Below are 20,481 nucleotides of genomic sequence, written 5' to 3'. Positions count from 1 at the left end.
TGGTAATAGCGAAAAACTGTAAATAAAGTAGATGTCAGTTAATCGGGAATGGTTAAAACAAATTGTGATATGTGAATGTAATGGAATATCTTGAATATGAAGAATTCAGAGAAGCATGGGAAAGTTTCTTGAACTGATTGATGCAAAGTGAAGTAAGCAGAACCAAGAAAACAATGTACGTAATGACTACAGCCATGTAAATGCAAAGAACAAAAACCTCTAACTGAACACTGTAGTTCAGCCCCAGGGAGGAGAGGAGAAAATGTACCTGTCTTCCTTCTTCTTGGAGGTGGGAAATCTTCAATGCACTACCAGACTCAGCTGATGTGTTGATTAGTTTTGCTGAAACTGCTTTTTTCATTTTTTGTTTCCAGGTCTGGCTTTTGGAGTAGGGGAGAGAGATATTTGGAAGTAAAGGTGATGTAAAAACAGAAGATATAAATAAATAAAATCTTTTAAAATGAACAACATGTACATGCACGTATAGTCAAAACAATGATTGGAAAGCCAGACCTCAGAATGAATTTAGGTGAGCAAGGAAAGCCAAGGACAGAAGATTTAAAAAGTTTTTTTAAAGCTATACCGGGGCAAGGGAGGATTGAAGAAGGCATAGAACTGCTGTATGTGGATGGGACAGTGATAAATGACAACAGGGAGAGGGTATATATGCTAAATTCTTATTTTGTTTCTGTTCTCCCTGCAAAGGAAAGTGACCTTTGGATTGGAAGGGATTGTAAAGAACATCACAAAAATAATTAATAGGGAATTGATATCAAAAGTGAATACAGAGATGGTAAGAGAGCAGGCACTTGCCTCAATGAATGCTAGTCACCTGGCTCAGATCTATATATATGAGTATGTGTATATTTTTAATCTATATCCGCATATCCATATCTGTATATCTTTGAGTATTAAGTGAATTGGCAAATGTAATTGCTAAATCAATGTGAGTGATATTTGAAAGATCATAGAGAATTGGAGAAGTAGCACAGGATTGGAGAAAGGCAAATGTCCTACTTTTCAGAAAAGGGAAAAGAGCAGACTGTGCAAGCTATAGACTGCGAGCTTGACTTTGATTTCTGGCAAGATTTTAGAACAGATTACCAACAGAGTTGGTTAGTGACCATCTAGAAAAGGAAGACAATAATTACAGAGAACCAAGGCCTCCCCGAGGTACTGATCTGCACTGGTAGAGAAAATTCATCATTGGGAACTCCCTATACCAATGAAATCACAGGTCTGGTAGGAATAACAGAACCCCTACACTGATGGGTCACGGTCATGATAGAGAGCTTATTTATATTTTAACAAAGTTTGACAGAGTTTCTCTTACTGTTCTTGTAGAGAAGATGGAGAAAAGGGTACTAGATGATAATACAGTTAGGTGAATTCAGAGTTGTTTGAATAGCTGCACCCAAAGGGCAGTCAGTAAAGTTTTCATGTCAACTTGTAAGCAGGTCTCCAGTGGAATGCCTCATGGATAAAACTTTGTCCTGTGGCGTTTAATATTTTTATCAGCTATTTGGATAGATGGCATGTTTTTCTGATTTGCAGATGACACGTGGGATGATCGAGCCAGCATCTAAAAAGATCTTGATGGCCTAGAACGTTGGACTGTATTTAATAGATGAACTTTAATAGTGATAAATGTGATCTTAAACTCGACTTTAAAAAATCAGCGAGTGCTGGATGGGAGAGGCATGGTTAGATAGCAGTTTATACGAAAAAGATCTAGGGGTTTTGTTGGAATGCACTCTCAGTAGAAGTCGATAGAATACCCAAATACCAAAATGTATTTAATCTGGAGAAATGCAGATTGCAGCCTGTCCGTGCCTGCCCATCCACATTATGTTCTTAAGGCTTTCTTTTGTGTGTGTGTGAGGCCATGAGGGTTAAGTGACTTTCCCAGGGTCACACAGCTAGTAAGTGTCAGGTGTCTGAGGCTGGATTGGAGCTCTGATCCTCCTCACTCAGGACTGGTGCTCTATCTACTGTGCCACCTAGCTGTCCTCTTGAGGCTTTCTTAACACCAGTGGAGTATTTAAGTATTTTTCTAAATACCAGTGGAACACTTAAGCTTTCCGCCTTCAATGTCACCACTAAACCTCATCCCATCATCTCTTCCTGTCACACATTTCTGTGATGGTTGCTGTTCTTTAAAGTTCCTCATTACTTATATGTAGCAGCTTGTTCAGATGACCATGTGCTTCTTCATTGTCCTGTATAATACTCATTTTCACGTGAATAGTGGTGTTCTTTGTCTTATAGCCATTCAACAACTGTGGTAGAACACTGATATTTAAAGGACTGGCCTTTGTTTCTGGGAGAAGTTTGAGATCATCAAAGGTTATTTGAAATTTCCTGAAGGCAATTCAGCCTACTTTCCTTCTGTTTAATTCTGAGCCTGACTTGTCTAATTGGGGTTTTTAAAATTGCTTTTCTTGTTTTCTTAATTGCCTGCCCAGTTGTTTGATCTGCTGTTTATCCCTTTTGTTGATATAAGCATTTAGAGATATAAAATTTCCCCTAAGTACTGCTTTGGCAACATCCCACAAATTTTTGTCATTATCTTTAATGAAATTACTGATTGTTTCTATGATTTGTTCTTTGACTCACTCATTCTTTAGGATTAGGTTATTTAGTTTCCAATTAATTTCTAATCTATGCTTCCAAGACCCTTTATTGAATTTAATTTTTTTGCATTGTCCAAAAAAGGAACATTTTATATTTCTACTTTCCTGCATTTGTTTGTGAGGTTTTTATGTCTTAATGCATGGTTTGTTTTTGTGAAGGTGCCATACACAGCTGAGAAGTAGGTATACACCTTTTTGTTATCATTCAGTATTCCCCAGGGATCTGTCATATCTGACTTTTCTAAAATTATATTCATCTCCTTAACTTTCTTGTTTATTTTATGGTTAGATTTATTGAGGCCTGTAAGGGGCAAATTAAGGCCCCTACTATTATGGTCTTACTGTCTCTTTCCTCCTATAACTCATTTAACGTTTCCTTCACGGATTTGGATGCTATGCCATTTGTTGCATATATGTTCAGAATTGATGTTTTTTTTTTTTCCAGTAAACATTTCTGTTTAATAAGAACAAAATTGCACATACTAAATTTAGATTTTTCTTCATTAAATAATAAGTTTTAGAATCTTGGCTAATCAAATGCTTTCCATACAACAGTTCAACATTTTAAAAGTGTTCAATTAAAACTCAAGCATACCACCTTATTCAGTTCTTTCCTAGAAATTAACTCAGCACCAACTTTTAAACTAAATGTTGAAAAATACTAAAGGAAGTCTTCCATAAACTCTCTCCAGACTATACTTCAGTTTCTGATTGTTTCTCATGCCTTATATTATTAGTCTCTGTTGCTTTCTTTGTTCTTGGATTGAAGATTTTAAAAATAAGTTTCTGATTAGATTTTCCAAATTACAGTGCAGTCACTTCTTTAAGGGATTTTAAAATAATCTATTTAATGAATAAATGCTTTTCAGATTAAGATGACTGTGGTCCATCCCTATCATATATTAATCCTTCACTAATTTTTTGTCCCTAACTTCCTTGTTTCAGTTTTCCTGTTAATAAAGTTCCAATAATTTAAAAATGTTTTAAGAGTATTTAAACATGTTTAATGATTTAAAAAATTATACATCATAGATATTTGGCATTGATCATAATGGCTATTTCCACTGGTTGGCTGACGTTTCTTCCACTAAAGGCTCCCACGGTTTCTGTGGCAATATTTTTCTTGCCAATGATAATTCATTTTCAACCTCTTCCAGCTGGCCAACCTGAAGCTTATCCTCTAGTTTCTGAAGATCTGTTTTCTCTTTTACCATATTCAGCCTTTTCTTTGTAATCTGTTCTGTGTACTTTTTATATGCCGCATTTGAGGGCATAATAAACTCAAGAGCATCAAGAATCTTTGAATAAAATAATCTTAGCTCCTCCCATGAAATCTCACACACTGCTAGTCCAATGAGACCTGTGGTCTTCTTCAGCACCCTGGCCGTGACAACAAAGCCCAGAATTGATATTAATTCATTGTCTATGCTACTTTTTAGCAAAATGTAGTTTCCCTGATTATCTCTTCATTAGGTCTACTTTTGCTTTTGCTTTCTCTGAAATCATGATTCTTATATCTGCCTTTTTTTTTTAAAACTTCAACCGAAGCATAAGATTCTGCTCTAGCACCTTATTTTTAACTCTGTTGTATCTTTGTGTTTCAGATGTGTTTTTTTTTCAAGTGTATTTTTTGTGAGCCACATTTGTTAGATTCTGGTTTCTAATCCATTCTTCTATCCTCTGTTTTATGGGAGAGTTCGTCCTATTCATATTCACCATTATGGTTGCTAACTTTTTATTTCCCTCCATTTTGTTCTCTTCTATTTATTCTTCTCTTTTTTAACCCTGTCCTCTTCTCAGGAGTCTGTTTTGCTTTTAATCACTGCTTCCCTTACTCTATCCTTCTTTTTATCTCCTTCCTCACACCCTTTGTTAGGGCAGCTAGGTGGCAAAGTGGATAGAATGCTGGTCCTGGAGTCAGGAATACCTGAGTTCAAATCTGGCCTCAGGCATTTACTAGCTGTGTGACCCTGGGCAAGTCACTCAACTCTGTTTTCCTCAGTTTCTTCATTTGTGAAATGAGCTAGAGAAGGACATGGCAAACTACCCCAGTCTCTTTGCCGAGAAAACCCCAAATGGGGTCACAAAGAATCGGACGTGACTGAACAACAATGCCCTCTCCTGCCACCACTTTCTCTTAGTTCCTTTGCCTGCCACTTCCCTTTTGGGTAAGATGAACCACACTACATTTGTATGTATAGTCTTCCTTCCTTCAACCAGTTCATATGAGAGTGAAGTTCAAGTGTTGCTCACTCCCTATTCACTGTGCTCTGCCTTCCATTGTATAAAATGTTCTTCCTTGTGCACCTCATTTATGTGAGATAATTTGTGCTGTTCTTGCCTTTCTTTCCCCTTTTCCTGTGGCATACCTCTTTCCTACCCTTCCATTCTACTTTTGAGATCATCTCAACCTAATAGACTCACACCCATGCACTCTAAGTATGCCCCCTCTGACTGCTCTAGTAATGATAAAGTTCGTGATGATTACATGAGTTATTTTCCCATATAGGAAAGTAAACCGTTTAACTTGTTTAGACTCTTATGATTTCTCACTCATGTTTATTTTTTATACTTCCATTGAGTCTTGTGTTTGAATGTTGTATTTTCTGTTCATCTCTGGTATTTTCATCAGGAATGCTTGAAGGTCCTTTATTTCATTAAATATACATTTCCCCCCATAGAATTAACTCTGTTTTTCTGGGTAGGTTATTTTTGCTTGTAATCCTAGCTCCTTTGCCTTCTGGAATATCACGTTCCAGGCCTTCCACTACTTTGTACTGGTACTACTAAATCTTGCGTGATCCTGACTGTGGCTCTATAGTATTTCATTCTTTCTTGCTGTTTATAATAGTTTTTCCTTGACCTAGGAGCTCTGTATTTTGTTTTAAATATTCCTGGGAGTTTACATTTTGTGATTTCTTTCTGGAAGTGGCTAGTGGATTCTTTTACTTTCTACTTTGCCCTCTGGTTCTAAGATATCTGGGCAATTTTCCTTTGTGATTTCTTGAAATACAATGTCTAGGCTATTTTTTTATTCATAACTTTCAGGTAATCCAATATTCTTAAATTATCTCTCCTTTATCTATTTTCCAGGTCAGTTTTTTTCCTAGGAGAGATTTCACATTTTCTTCTGTTTCAGACTTTTGGTTTGTTTTATTGTTTCTTGATGTCTCATGGAATCATTTGCTTCCATTTGACCAATTCTTATTTTTAAAGAGTTCTTTTTCTTCAGTTCTTTTACCAAACTCTTAATTCTTTTTTTATAATTTTCTTGCAAATCTCTCATCCCCCCCCCCAAGTTTTTCCTCTGTAGCTCTTATTTGGTTTTTAAAATAACCCTTTTGCTTTTTTTAAAAAAAATTCTTTCTTTAGCTCTTCCAAGAGTTCTTGTTGGGTTTATGTCCACTCTGCATTTCTCTTTGAGGTGTTGCTTGTATGTTTTTTCAAGTCGTTGTCTTTTTCTTGAGCTCTCTTGAGTGTTTGTCTTGAACTTCCATATCACCATAGTAGCTCATTGTGGCTGGGTTCTTATTTTGTTTGCTCCTTCTTCTGGCCTATTTCTTGACTTTTCACTTTATGATAATGTTGGGCTCTACTCACACCTCGGTGTGGCGGGGGGGGGGTTTCCTTGTGCTGCTTTCACAGTTCAGTCTGGGGACCTGTAAATATATGGTGCTTCCCAAGTGGTTCAATCTAGGGAGAAGTCTAGTCATTGCCCTTCTGGTCTGTACTCTGGTTTATCAAGGTATGGTCCCTGCTTCCTCGTGACCACAGCCATTTCTCTCTGCCTTGGAACTGTAACCTGGACCTGGGTAATGGGAGGCAGAACTGCCAGATGGGACCTGTTCTTGCTCCCAGTGTTAGTACAAAGGTCCTGTGAGAACTCTTTCTGCCCATGTGTTCAGTCTCCTTACTGACCCTGGCTGCTGGGCTGCTCCTTGCCACTGCTACAGCTTCAACTGCTGTGTTCCTGGACAGCCCCCAACCCTGTGTCTTCTCTGTTTTCCTAAACTCCCCTAGGTTGGAAAAATGGCCTATTGTGATTTTTTTTGTTGGCTTTTCCACTAAGATGTCATTGTGGAAGTAGTTTTGGTGAAGCTGAAATGAAATTGTTGACCTCTCACTCTGCCATTTTGGCTCTGACCCACAACTTGTCCATTTGTACTATTTCTCAAGTTGTAAGGTTATAATCTGGGAAGTAATAGGCAGTCTTCCTCCACTTGGTCTTTCTTGTGTGGGTGATGAGGCCAAACTCTTGAGCAGTTACAGATGTTTTCTAAGGGGCTTTATGCAACCAGCGCAATGTCATCAATGTTTAGGAATACTTGGAGGACCTCTCCATCCACAGGGCATATCTTCAACTCCATCAACTATCAGTTGATTATACAGTCTCATATGTATACACACACACACACACACACACACACACACACACACACACACACACAATATAGTCAGATCACCAACATGTCAGAGCCAAGATAACAAATAGTAAAAGGTTAGAAAAACAATTTATTTTTATTGTACCTATGATTTTATCAGTATCAGGAGCATCCACTGAGGAACAATGCAGATGGGCACCTTCTCTATGTAGGCTGAGAAAGCTGCTTAGGGCAATGAGAGGTCCCTGGCAGCTATGATGAGCAGAGGTGGGGCTGGAACCCAGATCTTCTTGATTTCTGTCACTTTTTAAAGTTTTAATGATAGTTTTGTTTTTACATTGCAGACATTTATGGATTACTTCCATCCTGTGAAAAGTCTTTTGTAATAAAGTAAGACGATTAAGCAAAAACTAAAAATACAGTGATAATATCTGAAAGTTAAATAATGAGATAAAATTTTACTCCACTTACCTTTAACTTTTGTTCATTTAAAAATTTTTATGTTCTGTATTTTTCCTCATCTTCATTATTTATCTTTCCCTCCTGTCTATTTTAGACTTTCATTTTTTTAACTGGTGGCTTTATACCAATTTAATCCTTCTTTAGTCTCTTCCTCATGGAATTAAAGCTTCTAAGGTACCGATTTTGGGATCCTTCTTCTAAACAGTTTCCATGTTATTGTTCTGTGGATGTTGTCCCCTGGACTCTTTTTTTCTGTTGTGCCTCACTCTTAGGAAAAAACCAAACAATTCATGAAGGTGACAGAGAGGATATTGTCCCATGATAGGAATTTTCCTTAGTTGTGTAGTACATTATTAATTTTTGCCTTCCTCCTGGTCATTTTTTCCCATTTGCCTTGAAATTTCCTTTCTGGGTCCATATCCTCCCATTCTTTTGGGTGTCATTTAATCCCAGTTGCTCTGGTTTCCTTTTTCCTGAGTGGTTTCTCTGAGCACCAAATACTTGCAGATTGTAACATTCCCATATCCTTTATAGAATATCTCTTTTCTCCCCAGGGAGCATTGCTCAGTGGTACCCCCTCCCACCTCTGAATTAAGATTTTCCTCTTTCTTTCCCCCTTTCAGTCTCTCCCTTTGCATCTTTCTCCAGTATCCTGTAGGTTTTCTGTTTCCTGAGAGACTACAGGAGTTAATTTTTCCTTCATTGGTAACCTTTAACTTGGTTAGGATACATCATTTATTCCCCTCTGTCTTCTTCCTTCTCTCTTTCCTTTTATGTACCTTTCCACTTGGTAATTTAGTCCTGTAAAAAACATTCATTCACCTGTAGGTGAGGTTTAGTCCATGATGTTTCAGGCTTGTTTCTCAGCTATCACTTCTGTTTGACTTCTGCTTTTACAAAAGCTTGTCACCTCGTGTGTATTTAGAAAGAAATTTCTTAATGGTCTCTCTATTGTTACTTGGTTGCTGTTTTTCTTGGTTGCTGTATTTGTTTACCCTTCTTATGTTTCTGTTGTCTGAGTTGTTCGAGAAGAAAACAGTTTCTTCAGGTCTGCTTTTCTTTCTAGGAATGTTTTGAATGTCTCCTTTTTATTGAATGTCTTTTTTCCCCCGACCATTAATGTTGAGACGTAGATTTGCATGGTAAATCACCTTGGGTTTTATTTTAATCTCCTTTGCTTTTAGTAACACAGTCCATTCTCTCCTAGAATATGTGGTGGGTGCAGAATAATCTTGGATTATTCAGATTTCTTTTATTTTTGAAGGCTTTTCTCCTGGTCACTTGGAGAACTTGTTTTTCAGTAAAATTGTTAAATTTAGTCATTGTCTTGGAGTTTGCAAGTTGGGATTTCTTTTCTGTAGATGATTTATATATTCATTTGTTTTCTGTGTTTAGAAGTTATGGGTAGTCTTCTTGTATTATTTTTTACATTATGGTGTTCAGATTTTTTTGATTTGTCATGTTCTTTTTTGTTTTTTTCAACCAAAGGCAGAGTTTATTAGAATATCTGCCATATAGGCCAGACTCTTAAGGAATTTGAACGTTAGCGAGCTGTTGGCTAGATTAGAAGAATCTGAGCAGTGGCTAGATTTTAAGAATCTGAGTACTTTAATGGAGAGAAGATTTGGGGTGACTAGAGGAGAGGTCACAGGAAGATCTGGATGGGAGTGGCTGGTAAGCTGAGGCGAACAGAACGCCTGGGACCTGGACCATGTGGCCAAGGGAGAATGGAGTCTAGATAGGATTAAGGATGGGAAGTGGCTGGGGAGGGGGAAGGGGTACATCTGGAGGTAATAGACGATGGAGGGCTAGATAACAGAATTGGGAGATTGGGCATAGGTGATAATGAAAGGCCATTTGATAGGATTATAGCCTCAGGCAAATGCCAGAGATTTGGTCTTGTGGGAAAGTCCAGGGTTTTTCCTTTTTGGGGTCCAGAGCCCATCCTCATCATTGTCCCCTTAGACAAATGAGACCCAAATTCTTTTGGGGTAAGAGACAAAGGTCTTGACTTCTGAAACCGCTTCCTGCTGGCAAGGGGTGTAGAGCTGTCCCTGCCTCAAGGGGGTCCCAAAGAGGAGGTTGACTGGAACTGAGCACAGGCTGCATCCAAGAAATGATGGGGGGACATTGGCTGGTGCCTGCTGTTTGCTACCAACTGTAGGTGAATGGGTTGTAGTCTGAAAGGCACAAATCTGACAGGAAAGACTGTAGGGCCCAGATGTGACAGGATAAAACATCCTTAGCTCTGTTTGGATTCGGATAATTCAGTTTTCCAACCATGTAGTATCACATCTACCCCATAGCCAGGCTCAGGAATAGCCAGGATGGGTAATATTCCTTTTCAAAGGAAATTGGGGAAACTGAGCCAGGAGGATCCCATCTTAGACTGAGACTAAGATTATCCTCTCAGCTTTTCCTGATGCTGACTTCCCATCAGCCTCCCATTCTCTGAGTAGCTTGTGGCATTTCTCTCAGATGGTAGATTACTGATTATCAATGGATTATGATCCATCAGACAGCTCAAAATAAAATCCTAGGAGGTTTTACCTCAAACAGCAAGTTTCACTAATCACAGCTTAGGAGAAACTTTTTCAGGATTTATGCCTCAAATTTAAATTCGTCCTGGTGTAAAAAGCCAATTGTTAGAGATTATTTCTATACACTTGGAAATTCTCAGCACTACAAATCCCAAACAAGCTTTTTGGCAAGCTTACACATTAAAACAATAACCAACAATAATTATGAAAGGTTGCTTGACATAACTGATACAAAATGTTCACCAGTTTGAAACTTGAAACAAACCCATTACCCACCAGGCCGCTTCAGTTTTGTTAAATGCATTTCCAAATCACTTTACACGGAGATTCAACATCTCATCACTAACAGTTAAAACCACAACTTTAAAAGAGCGTGCTTACCCAAGTTCGGAGGCCAGCTTTTTTACCTTGAGCAGGATGTGTGGAGCCTGGGTGATGCTTCCAGGCAAAGGTTGCCCCAGGGCCCAAGGCCATTGCCAATGGGACCCAGGCTGTAGAAGGCGAATTCAGAAGTGCAGGGAGGAGGGAGTATGAAACTCTCTTCTATGAGAAGGATTAACAGATACCTTCTTGACTCAAGGGAAGGGAGTGGAAGAAGGGAAGTGACTAGGGTTGTAAGGAGGTGTTTTCAAAACTCCTTAATGACTGTCGATCACAAAACTTCCAGAATCTGCTAAGATATTTTTAGCTATTCTAACTTTTCCCTGTAACCTCCATGGAGGAGAATTCAGGGGTGTAGAGGGAAGGGAGTAAGTAAGCCTAAGGGACCAAAAAGTACCTGTAGTTTTCCCAATTCCCTAGCGCTGAGAGAATTGACAGAATTGGACATTCACTTCTGGATAGGGTGTCTGTCCTTGTCTTCTATGCTGCGGAAGGTGTACCCGGCCCATGCTCTTGAACCAAACCAGTGGACCGAGATCCTGAGAGCATCAGGTTGAGAGTGAGACAGTCTCATAACTGTCTGCTCGAAAAGTACCTCCAAGCCTTCCTAGGTGCTTGGAGAGTGACCCCCAATTGCAGGGCAGGAAAGAAGGGGGGGCTTACATACCTTCCAGTCTTGGCTGGAGAAGAACTTGAGGTTAGGCAGCTTCCCTGTATGGGCCACCAAAATATTGAGGTTTAGGGGTGCTGAGACCCCAAAATCATGACACATGGGTCCTGTCCGAATGAATTCGACCAAAGACAAGGTTGATTAGAACAACTGCCATATTGCCTAGACTCTTAAGGAATCGGAACATTACTGAGCTGTTGGCTAGATTATAAGAATCTGAGCCTGTCGTGTTCTTTTGGGAAACTTATATTCCTTAAATTGTCTCTGCACATCCTGTCTTCAAGGATATTTTACTTGTATAGGGATAATACTTTCTTTTAATGTTAGCTGCTTTTTCATTCTCTTTTTCCATATTGTCCTTCACTTTTGTGTATTTATATCTTCACTTAGTTATTTTCTCTTTTGTTGCTTTGGTGAGACTTGTGAATGTGGACATAAGTGTTTCTATTCTCCCAATTACTTCTGCTGTGTGGGCCACAAATTGTGCTTTTACAATTTTCATTCCTTGTTTAAAGCATTGAGGAACATCCTGCTATGATCCTCTTCTCTCTTCGGGAGTCCTCTCGCTCCTCTCCCTTGTTGCTAGCTGTTACAGTTGTGTCCAACTCTTTGTGACCCCATTTGGGGTTTTCTTGGCAAAGATACTGAAGAGAGTTGTCATTTCCTTCTTCAACTTGTTTTACAGATGAGAAACTGAGGCGAGTAGGGTTAAGTGACTTGCCTAGAATTACAAAACAAATGAGGCAAGTAGGGTTAAGTGATTTGCCCAGGGTTACCAAACTGCTTAGTGTCTGAGGCTGGATTTGAACTCAGGAAGATGAGTCTTCTGACTCCAGGCCTAGTGCTGTATGTACTGCAGCACACAGCTGCCCTCTCCGCTACCTTATGAAGTGTTGATTCTTACAATATTGGTTTGTAGGTGTTTGAACTTTTTACCTGATCCTTAGCCCATATTCCTTTCTGTTATTAATATTTTCCTTGTTGGCTTATCTGCTTATACTCAAGGTCTTTAATTGAATTTTCTCATTCCTAAGATTTTTGGTAATTTTAGTAATTTGGTAATTTTTTTTTCCTTATAGACTCCTCTTGCTCACTTATTCCCCTCTGAGTGTGCTTTTCCTAGGGATTAGACCTCAAGGCTATCTTGGCCTCCTCTCATGCCAGACAATTCACAGTTCACTGGCCTCGATTTCTGCCCCAAGTAACTTCTAGAGGGACAGAATTGGCTTTAGTTGCATGCTGGTCTCTTTCCTTCAGGCTTAGTGGAGTGCCACACCTGAGTTTTGCCCTAGTTCCTCTGCTCCTTAATTCCTTGACTGAGCTCTCGTATGATACTGGATTCTGTGATGCTGTTGTCCCAGTTGGAACAGGCTTCTTCTGCCTTTTGATTTTCTGAGGCTGGATGGAGAGAGTGAGAGGATAGAATTGGTCAGCTTGTGCAGCTCTGCTGCCAGGGCATGGTGGGCCATGGTGGGAGAGGGTGCTAAGTGAGCGCGTTGGGGGATTGTGATTAGCCTTCTCTGCTGTGGGTTTGTTGACTTGTGAGCTCTCTTGGTTTCTTGGTGTGCTAGGCAGTGGAGGCAGCTGAAATTGCTTTAACTGTTGTGCAGAAATCCTATTTTGGGGAGGTTTGGGAGGTCTTGAAGATCAGAAAAAATTTCTAGTCCCATTGCCCTGAAATGAAAGTGTATGCAACACTTGACATCTGTAGCATGACCCCCATTAAAAAATGATTCTTTTTTTAATGAACAGAAATCTGTTTTCTCTGCCTCCTATACCCTAGCCCGTTGAAAAATAAAATGAAAGTAATTCCTTGTAATAAATATTCATAGTCAAGAAAAACATTTTCCCTCATGTGAAAATATATTTGTCTCCTTTTGCCCCCTAAATCTGTCACTGCTCTGTAGATGGAGAGTATGTTTCATCATCAGTCTTTTGAAAACTTGGATAACTATCGTATCGATTAGAGTTGTTACAGCTTTCAAAGCTGCTTGTCTGTACAATGTTATTGCTAATGGTTCTTCTGGTTCTGCTCATTTCATTGTTCAGCAATTATAAAAGTCTTCAGAAATATTTGTTTTATAATGTTGATGTTATAGTAAAATTGTTCTGGTTCTGCTTACTTTACTCTTCATCAGTTCATATATGTCTTTCCGTATCTCATTGAAATTATCTATTTCTTCATTTCTGATAGCGCATCAACAGTATTCCATCCACTGTCACATACCACAGCTTATTGAGCCATTCCCCAATTGATGGACATCTCTTTAGTTTGAATTTTTTTTTTTGCCACCACCAAAAGAGATCTTTTTTCCTCTTTCTTTGCTCTCTTTTCATAGAGACCTAGCAGTGGTATAGCTGGGTCAAAGGGCATTCATAATTTAGTACCTTTTTGTGTAGTTCTAAGTTGTTTTCCAGAATAGGCCCATCGGTGTATCTGTCTTCCTACAGCCCCTCCAGCACCTACAATTTCCCTTTTTTGTCGTCTTTGCCATTATGAGTGGTGTGAGGTCGAATGTCAGAATGGCTTTAATTTACTTTTCTGTCACTAGTAGTGATTTGGAGCATTTTTTCATGGGGTTATAAATAGTTTGGGTTTCTTCCCTTGAGTACTGACTTTGTATCTTAGATGACTTATGAATTGGAGCATGGCTCTTCTTTTTATAAATTTGAATCTATTCCTTATTTGTCTTATGTAGCATTCCAGTCATTATGTCATATAACCTCTAGAAAAAATAAACAATCAAAATGAAAAAAAATGACATGTCAGGAAAAGCATTTATTTTATGTAGGCTAAAATGATTTCCCTTATAAAAAGGCTGTCCTTGGAATATGGTTGGGCCAGAGGTTTACAGACATAGAAAGGGCAATCTGTGGGGAATGGATATTCCTGAAGTTCCTAAAATCTGGGTGGCACAGCGGATAGACTGTTGAACTTAAGAACCAGGAAGAGCTGAGTTCAAATTCTGCTTTAGATACTTAGGATACCGTGTGCTGTCAGTACGAGTAATTTAACCTCTCTGAGCCTCAGTTTCCTCATTTGTAAAATGAGGATAATAATAACACCTACTTCACAGGTATGTTTTGAGGATTTAACGAGTTAACGTGTAAAGTGTTTTGCAAACCTTAAAGTGTCATATAAAATGTTCACTGTTGTTTTATGTGACACAGTCTTACTGTCCTGCAAGACATCTTTCTGACCCAGCATTGCTTCCCTGGAGAATGTAGAGGCAAAAAGTTGCAACCTTTGTTTTTAGTGACTTGTATCCTTTTAGTCCTATTTTAAGTAAAGTTATTTTTATTGAATCTTATGGTCTGTGAACGTTTTATTATGTTCTAATCTGCCTGAATCACTGACAAGCCTGAGTGAGAGAGCTGACCCAGAAAGCATTTGAAACAACTCAAGGCTGAACAAGTATTTTTAAACAAATAGAATGCAAAAGTGTGTTTAAGTATATTTTAAGCATAATGAAAAATGTACAACAGAAATGACATCATTATAATAATTGTTTTTACGAAAGTTTAACTGATATAAATCAGTTGCTATATAGAATGGGGACCACAAGAGCCTAAAAAATTCCTAGTTCAGCTTTCTAGGGGATGGGGTGTGTGTGTGTGTGTGTGTGTGTGTGTGTGTGTGTGTGTGTGTGTGAAATTTCTTGCCAGAAAACACAGATTTAGAATATGAACTCATTTGTAAACTCTTACAAAGAAGAATGATTGATGATTATGCTTTGCCTTAACAGAGAGAATTGGAGGAGGGCAGAACCAGTTTAAAGGAAGCTTGGCCAGAGCTCTATGTAATCAAGTTGTCCTGAGGGCCTTTAAGGGTGAAGATGGAAGGAAGAGAACAAGCAGAAGAACAATGGACAGTATCTGCAAAGATTTTTAAAACAAATGGTTTACCCTACGAAGGGCAGTAGAGCTGCTTCCCTTGGATTTTAGCATCGTCATCCTGGTTGTACTTATGGAGGAGGGGTGAACGGCACCAAAAGGAACCGAACCAAGAAAAGCCGACCAAGGTGGACCAATGTGCACGGAAGCTGTCCGTGCTGGAGGCGGCCCAGTGTGGAGAATGCCGAGGGATTGATTCACAAGGTGTCTGAAAGTGGGGAAGATACGAAAGGCATGGAAAAATTCTGAGGCATTGTTAATAATGAAGAATTGTGATTGAGAGAATATCAGCTGGTGCACTCTGCATGCCTACTCTGCTGATTATGGGGAATCGCTCTGAGAGTCATTTACACACCCACCAGGGGTGTCCTTGGTGAAAGTGTCAGTGGGGAGCCTGCAGGCCTTTATAAGCAGTCACAAAGCTCAAACTGGAGGAGACCTCAGAGGCCATCAGGACCAGTCTTCTCATTTTAACATGAGGAAACAGCTCAAGGAAATCAGGTGACACGTTCAGGTCAGAAAGGTAATAAGCCTCAATGATAGGATTTGGACCTAGGGGTCTGTGACTCCTGAGCCAGTGTTCTGTCACTGTACTGTGCTAGAAGAGAATAGTAGAACATCCTGGAAAGCTAATGTGATGTTGGCCTGCATTAAAAGAGAGTGTTCACATGTAGCCCGGAATTAGGAAGCGTAAACCTTTGGCTCTCTGCCCTGGTGGACCACCTCTGGAGCACTGTGTTCAGTTTTGGGCTCCATGTTTTAGGAACAATATTGATAAGCTGGAGAATGTCCAGAGGAGGGCGGCCAGGATGGTGAAAAGCCTAGAATTAGGCCCACATAAGGATCAATGGGGAATGTTTAGCCTGGAAAAGAGGAATTTTAAGAGGAGCAGGCTTGCCTTTGAAGGGCTCTTCTGTGGAGGAGGAATAAACCTCGTTCTGCTGAGTGCTGGAGGGCAGAACCAGGAGCCCCAGGGGGAAGCTACTAAGAGGTAAAATTAGTCTTGATATGAGGAAGAACTTGGTAGCTTTTAAACCTATCCACCAGTAGAATGGTCTGCTTTGGAAGGGGATGGGCTCCCCTTCCTTTGAGGTCTTCAAGCAGAGTCGTATGACTCACTAGGTACCTTGTATTGGGTTTGACCTGGACTGGTTGGCCTTGGACGTCCCTTCTAACTTGAAAATCCTGGAATTCTGGTTCTGGGATTCCCATGTGACTAATAAGGAACCAGTTTAGAGAAGTGAAGGGACTTGTCCACAGTCATGTGGCTACCCAGGTGTGGCCAGAACTGGAACCCAGGCGTTGGGACTCCCAAGTTCAGGTCTCTCCTATAAGCTGTGATATGCATAGTTGGGCAAAGGAAAGAATTGTTCCTGCCGTCTGTGCACCACCCTGACAGTTCTGGCAAAGCCCTGGAGCGAGAGGGGATGGGAGTGGATGGCAAGGCAGTGACACCTGGTTTGTCTCTGGGCAGGCTTCATGCAGTGTTAGTAGAGCTTAGTCCACTGACTGGGGATCTGCCTGAGGAGGACCCTCAAAGAGGCAGGGGGATGGTGGTCACATGACCGTTTTAGGGGTCTCCCAGGTACCCAGTGACTTCTTTTTGAGGATGGGACCCTAGGGATCACATTTTTACTTTGAGGCCCCAAATACGTATTTTCAGTGAGTGTGACAGTTTTTGTTGTTGTCCTCCTTACCCCCGAAGAGAAAAGTCAGCTAGAATTAAAGCCGGGGAGCATGTTCTCTGGCTTTTTCTTTTAGCCCAGTCAGTGAAAGGATGAATGAGGGCAAGGTGTACAGTCAATAGCTTGCAGTGATTTTTGCAAATCTGATTCCCTTCAAACTTTTGTCCGGACTGTCTGACTTTCCAGATAGATGGAGTGTGTGTGTGTGTGTGTGTGTGTGTGTGAGAAACTTGAAACCAGCAGTCAACTATACACATGGTTAGGCTAGCCCATAGAGAGTTTAGTTTCCAAACATGAGGAAAGAAGGAGCACCTGGTCCTGGTCCACAGCAGTGGTGACTTCAGTCCTTGGTTAGTCCTGAGAAGACACACATCCCACACACTCATCATTTCAGTGAAGAGAAAGGAAAGGGTGTCCATTATGTCCATCTGGGATTGAATCTAGCAGTAGATAGTGGAGAAGGCCTTGGACTGGGTACCAAGAGATGTAGAATTATTGGAGGCAGCGTGGTTCAGTGAGAAGAGGATTGTATTTGGAGTTAGAGGTTCTGCATTTGAATCCCACCGGTGCAACTTAACTACTCGTGTGACCCTGGAAAAGTCACTGTCCTGGGGCCTTCCTTTCTTCAGTTGTAAGGTGAGGGGACTGGTCTGTGTGTTCTCTTAGGGTTCCTTCCAGCTCCCGATGTAGTATCTTACAATGAGCTTTGTGCCTTTGGACCAGTACTTTGCTTCTTGGGCCTCGGTTTCTTTCTCTGTTACTCTCTTTCTGAGGTTGGCTTAGTTTTCAAGGTCTTCCACAGTCTGGCTCCATCCTCTCTTTGTGGCTGTATTTCATTTTTCCCTTTATGTAGTGTGGTGTAGAAAGAGTACTGGACTTGAAGTCAGCAGGGCCCGTGTCTGAATCCCCTTCAGTTGGTGATGGGCGAGACAACCTCTCTGAGCCTCTTTTTCCTCATCTGGAAAGTAGAGATGATAAGGGGCAGCTAGGTGACACAGTGGATAGAGTTTCGGCCTTGGAGTCAGAAGGACCCGAGTTCAAATTTGAACTTAGACACTTGACACTTACTGGCTGTGTGACCCTGGGCAAGTCACTGAACCCTAATCGCCTCACCAAAAAAAAAAAAAAAGAAAAGAAAATAGGGATGATAATACCATAGACTCACAGGGTTATCGTGAAGCTCAAATGTAATAACGTATATCGAGTGCTTGCAAAGTTTAAACTGCTACGTAAAAATTAGCCGTTAGCCCTTCCACAGTGTAACCAAACTACTACTCAGTATTGCTGGGTTCCATTTTTCCCCCTTCCTCTCCCCTGTTCCTTCATCTGACTGTTGAAATCCTGCTTTCCTTTAAGGTGGGTAGGCAGGTCACAAGCTTTCACTGAGGGCTTCCTGCGTATCAGGCACTGTGCTGAGTGATGGGGATGCAAAGACAAGGCAAAAGACAGTCCTTGCTCCAGGAGAGAAGATAGGTAAGGGGCAGGTAGGGATGAAGAGGCGTGAAGCATGGTGGCCCGAGGGGCTGCTCCCCACGTGGAGGTATCCAGGTGCTGAGGGAAGGTGCAGGTATGAAGGCGCCCGAGGGCTGGCCAAGCCAGAAAATCAGAAGCTTGGAGAGAGTGGGCTCGGATGAGGTGGTGTCTCCTCTATGTCAGCTCCTCGAGAAGGAAGGAGAGCTCTCCTGCAGCTCTTGGTTTCTCACTTTGATCCCTCTGTATGGACTGTGCTTGAACTTGGCTTAAGCTTATTTGCATACCTCTCTCACCCTGCTTACTAGACTGTGTGATCCTGGAGGGGTCAGAGCCAGGATTGAGCACATTTCTCTTTTTATCCTCAGCGTCTTGCACGAGAGTTTGCCCTTTGTGGTGTCCGTGATTTCCTTGGCATGGATACTCTGTTCACTGATGGCTAAAAAAAAAAAATTGAAAAAAATTTGCTAAGTATGGACCTAAGTATATGCTAAGTAAGTAAGATGTGTCTGATGCTCAAGGATTAGTCTGAGTTTGGGTGAAGCTTCGCATGCTGTTGGCTATAGAGCAATTACTTTTTGGGCAGTAGTAACTCCTGAAGACTGTCTACTGAGGCTTAGAGGGAACGCTCCTACTGATGAGCTGCAGATCCTTGGCGTATTGAGTACATTCATATGTTACATAAGGTATGAGGAGCTCCTATTCCCCCGAAGCCCTTTAAAATGAAGAGTGGATTGCTGGGACGCTGGGAAATGTTAGAATTTGGACTTGAGCTGGAGGAATCCTGGTAAATATTGAACATCTGGCTCTCTGAAGCTTACTGCACACAGGCTTAATTTGCATTTTAACATTTTCCTCTATCACTTAAGTCCAGATAAACAACAAAACAATAAATCAAGCCCTGGTTTGTATCTTCTGTGGGTTTCTGAGGCGTAAATGCTCACACTGAACATGTAACAGTAAGCTCCTGTGAGCCGGCCTGAGCTGGCTCCAGCACGTCTCTGACTTGAACTGAGGCCCTTCTGATGCTGCATCCGGAATACTGTCTATTTCTGCCATCTGGAGCATCAACACTTCTTATCCCATGTCATTCTTCTCTGTGGTAGGCCCTGAGGTAGCTGTTGAATTGGCCCTGTAAAATGAGGCTGGTCTTGATGATTACTGAGGCCCATTTTATCTGTATGATTCTGTAATGGTAGAGATTCTAGATTGTAGGTGGTGGGAAACACGTCTTTGGGCAGAGGGATTTTTCAGCACTACTCTTCTTATGTAACTAGCCAGTTCTCACCATGTTCTAGACTGCCGGTCTTTATCTCTAGTCCCTTAGATTAGGAGCCCTCAGGGTGAATTTCAGATCTGTGAGATTCCTTCCATGTCTTACATTCTCTGTTCTAAGACCACTTCCAGCCTGACGTTTGAGGGCATCTTGTTCAGTGCTGAGCTTGGGAGTTAGGAACTTCTGAGTTCAACTCTTGCCTCAGATACTTACTAGCTTTGTGGCCCTGAGCAAGTAACTTAACCTCTGTCTGCCTCAGTTTCCTTATCGTAGAGTGAGAACAATAGTACTTTACAGGGTCACTGTGAGGATAAAATGAGATAATATTTGTAAAGCATTTTATATCCTTAAAATGCTATAAATGTTAGCTCTCATTATTTCTAAAATGGAGCTCTGAACTTAGATTCTGGAAAAGTTGGGTTAGAATCCATCCTAAGACACTTATTAGCTGTGTGACCCTGGGCAAGTCACTAAGCCTCTCAGCTTCCATTTCCTGCTCTGTAAAGTGGAGCTAATAGCACTTACTCAGAATTGTTGTGAGGATCAATGATATAATGATATAATGCAAATGTTTTGCAAACCTAAAGCACTATATAAAGGTTAGTTATTATAATTGTTATTCACTCTAACAAAGTCCCTTCCAGCTGTGACCTTCTATGCCTTAAATGTTTTTTCTAATTCAGACAGAATTAGAGGCAGCTAGGTAGTACAGTGGTTACAACACTAAGCCTGGAGAAAGGAAGATCTGAATTCAAATCTGACCTCAGACATTCACTAGCTGTGTGACTCTGGGCAAGTCACTTAATCGCTATTTGCCTCAGTTCCTTCATCTATAAAATGGGGATAAAAATAGCACCTACCTCCTAGCTTTGTTAGAGATAATAATTGTAAAGTGCTCAGCACAGTTCCTGGCACATTGTAAGCATTATTTAAATGTTAGCTACTATTTCTATTAAATATTCTATTAGTCTGAGCTAAAAGGAACTGATTAGTTTGATGATTTGGCTGATACCTCAAAGAAACAAGGGAGTGTTACCAAAAGGAAGATGTGGGCCAGAACAACTGATATTTATTAATAAAGCCATGGT

At 40.6% G+C, this 20,481-nt stretch overlaps 1 pseudogene; it reads right to left on the bottom strand.

The window, feature by feature from the left end:
* Window positions 1-3,679: 3,679 nt before the first annotated feature.
* On the bottom strand, window positions 3,680-19,151 carry LOC110198744 (NADH dehydrogenase [ubiquinone] 1 alpha subcomplex subunit 5 pseudogene; annotated as a pseudogene).
* Window positions 19,152-20,481: the final 1,330 nt, after the last annotated feature.

Source organism: Phascolarctos cinereus, unplaced genomic scaffold, assembly GCF_003287225.1.
Source record: "Phascolarctos cinereus isolate Bilbo 61053 unplaced genomic scaffold, phaCin_HiC Scaffold_726;HRSCAF=1367, whole genome shotgun sequence".
Classification (NCBI taxonomy): domain Eukaryota; kingdom Metazoa; phylum Chordata; class Mammalia; order Diprotodontia; family Phascolarctidae; genus Phascolarctos; species Phascolarctos cinereus.
Note: the sequence above shows the minus strand (reverse complement) of the source record. Positions and strands in the feature narration are given on the sequence as shown.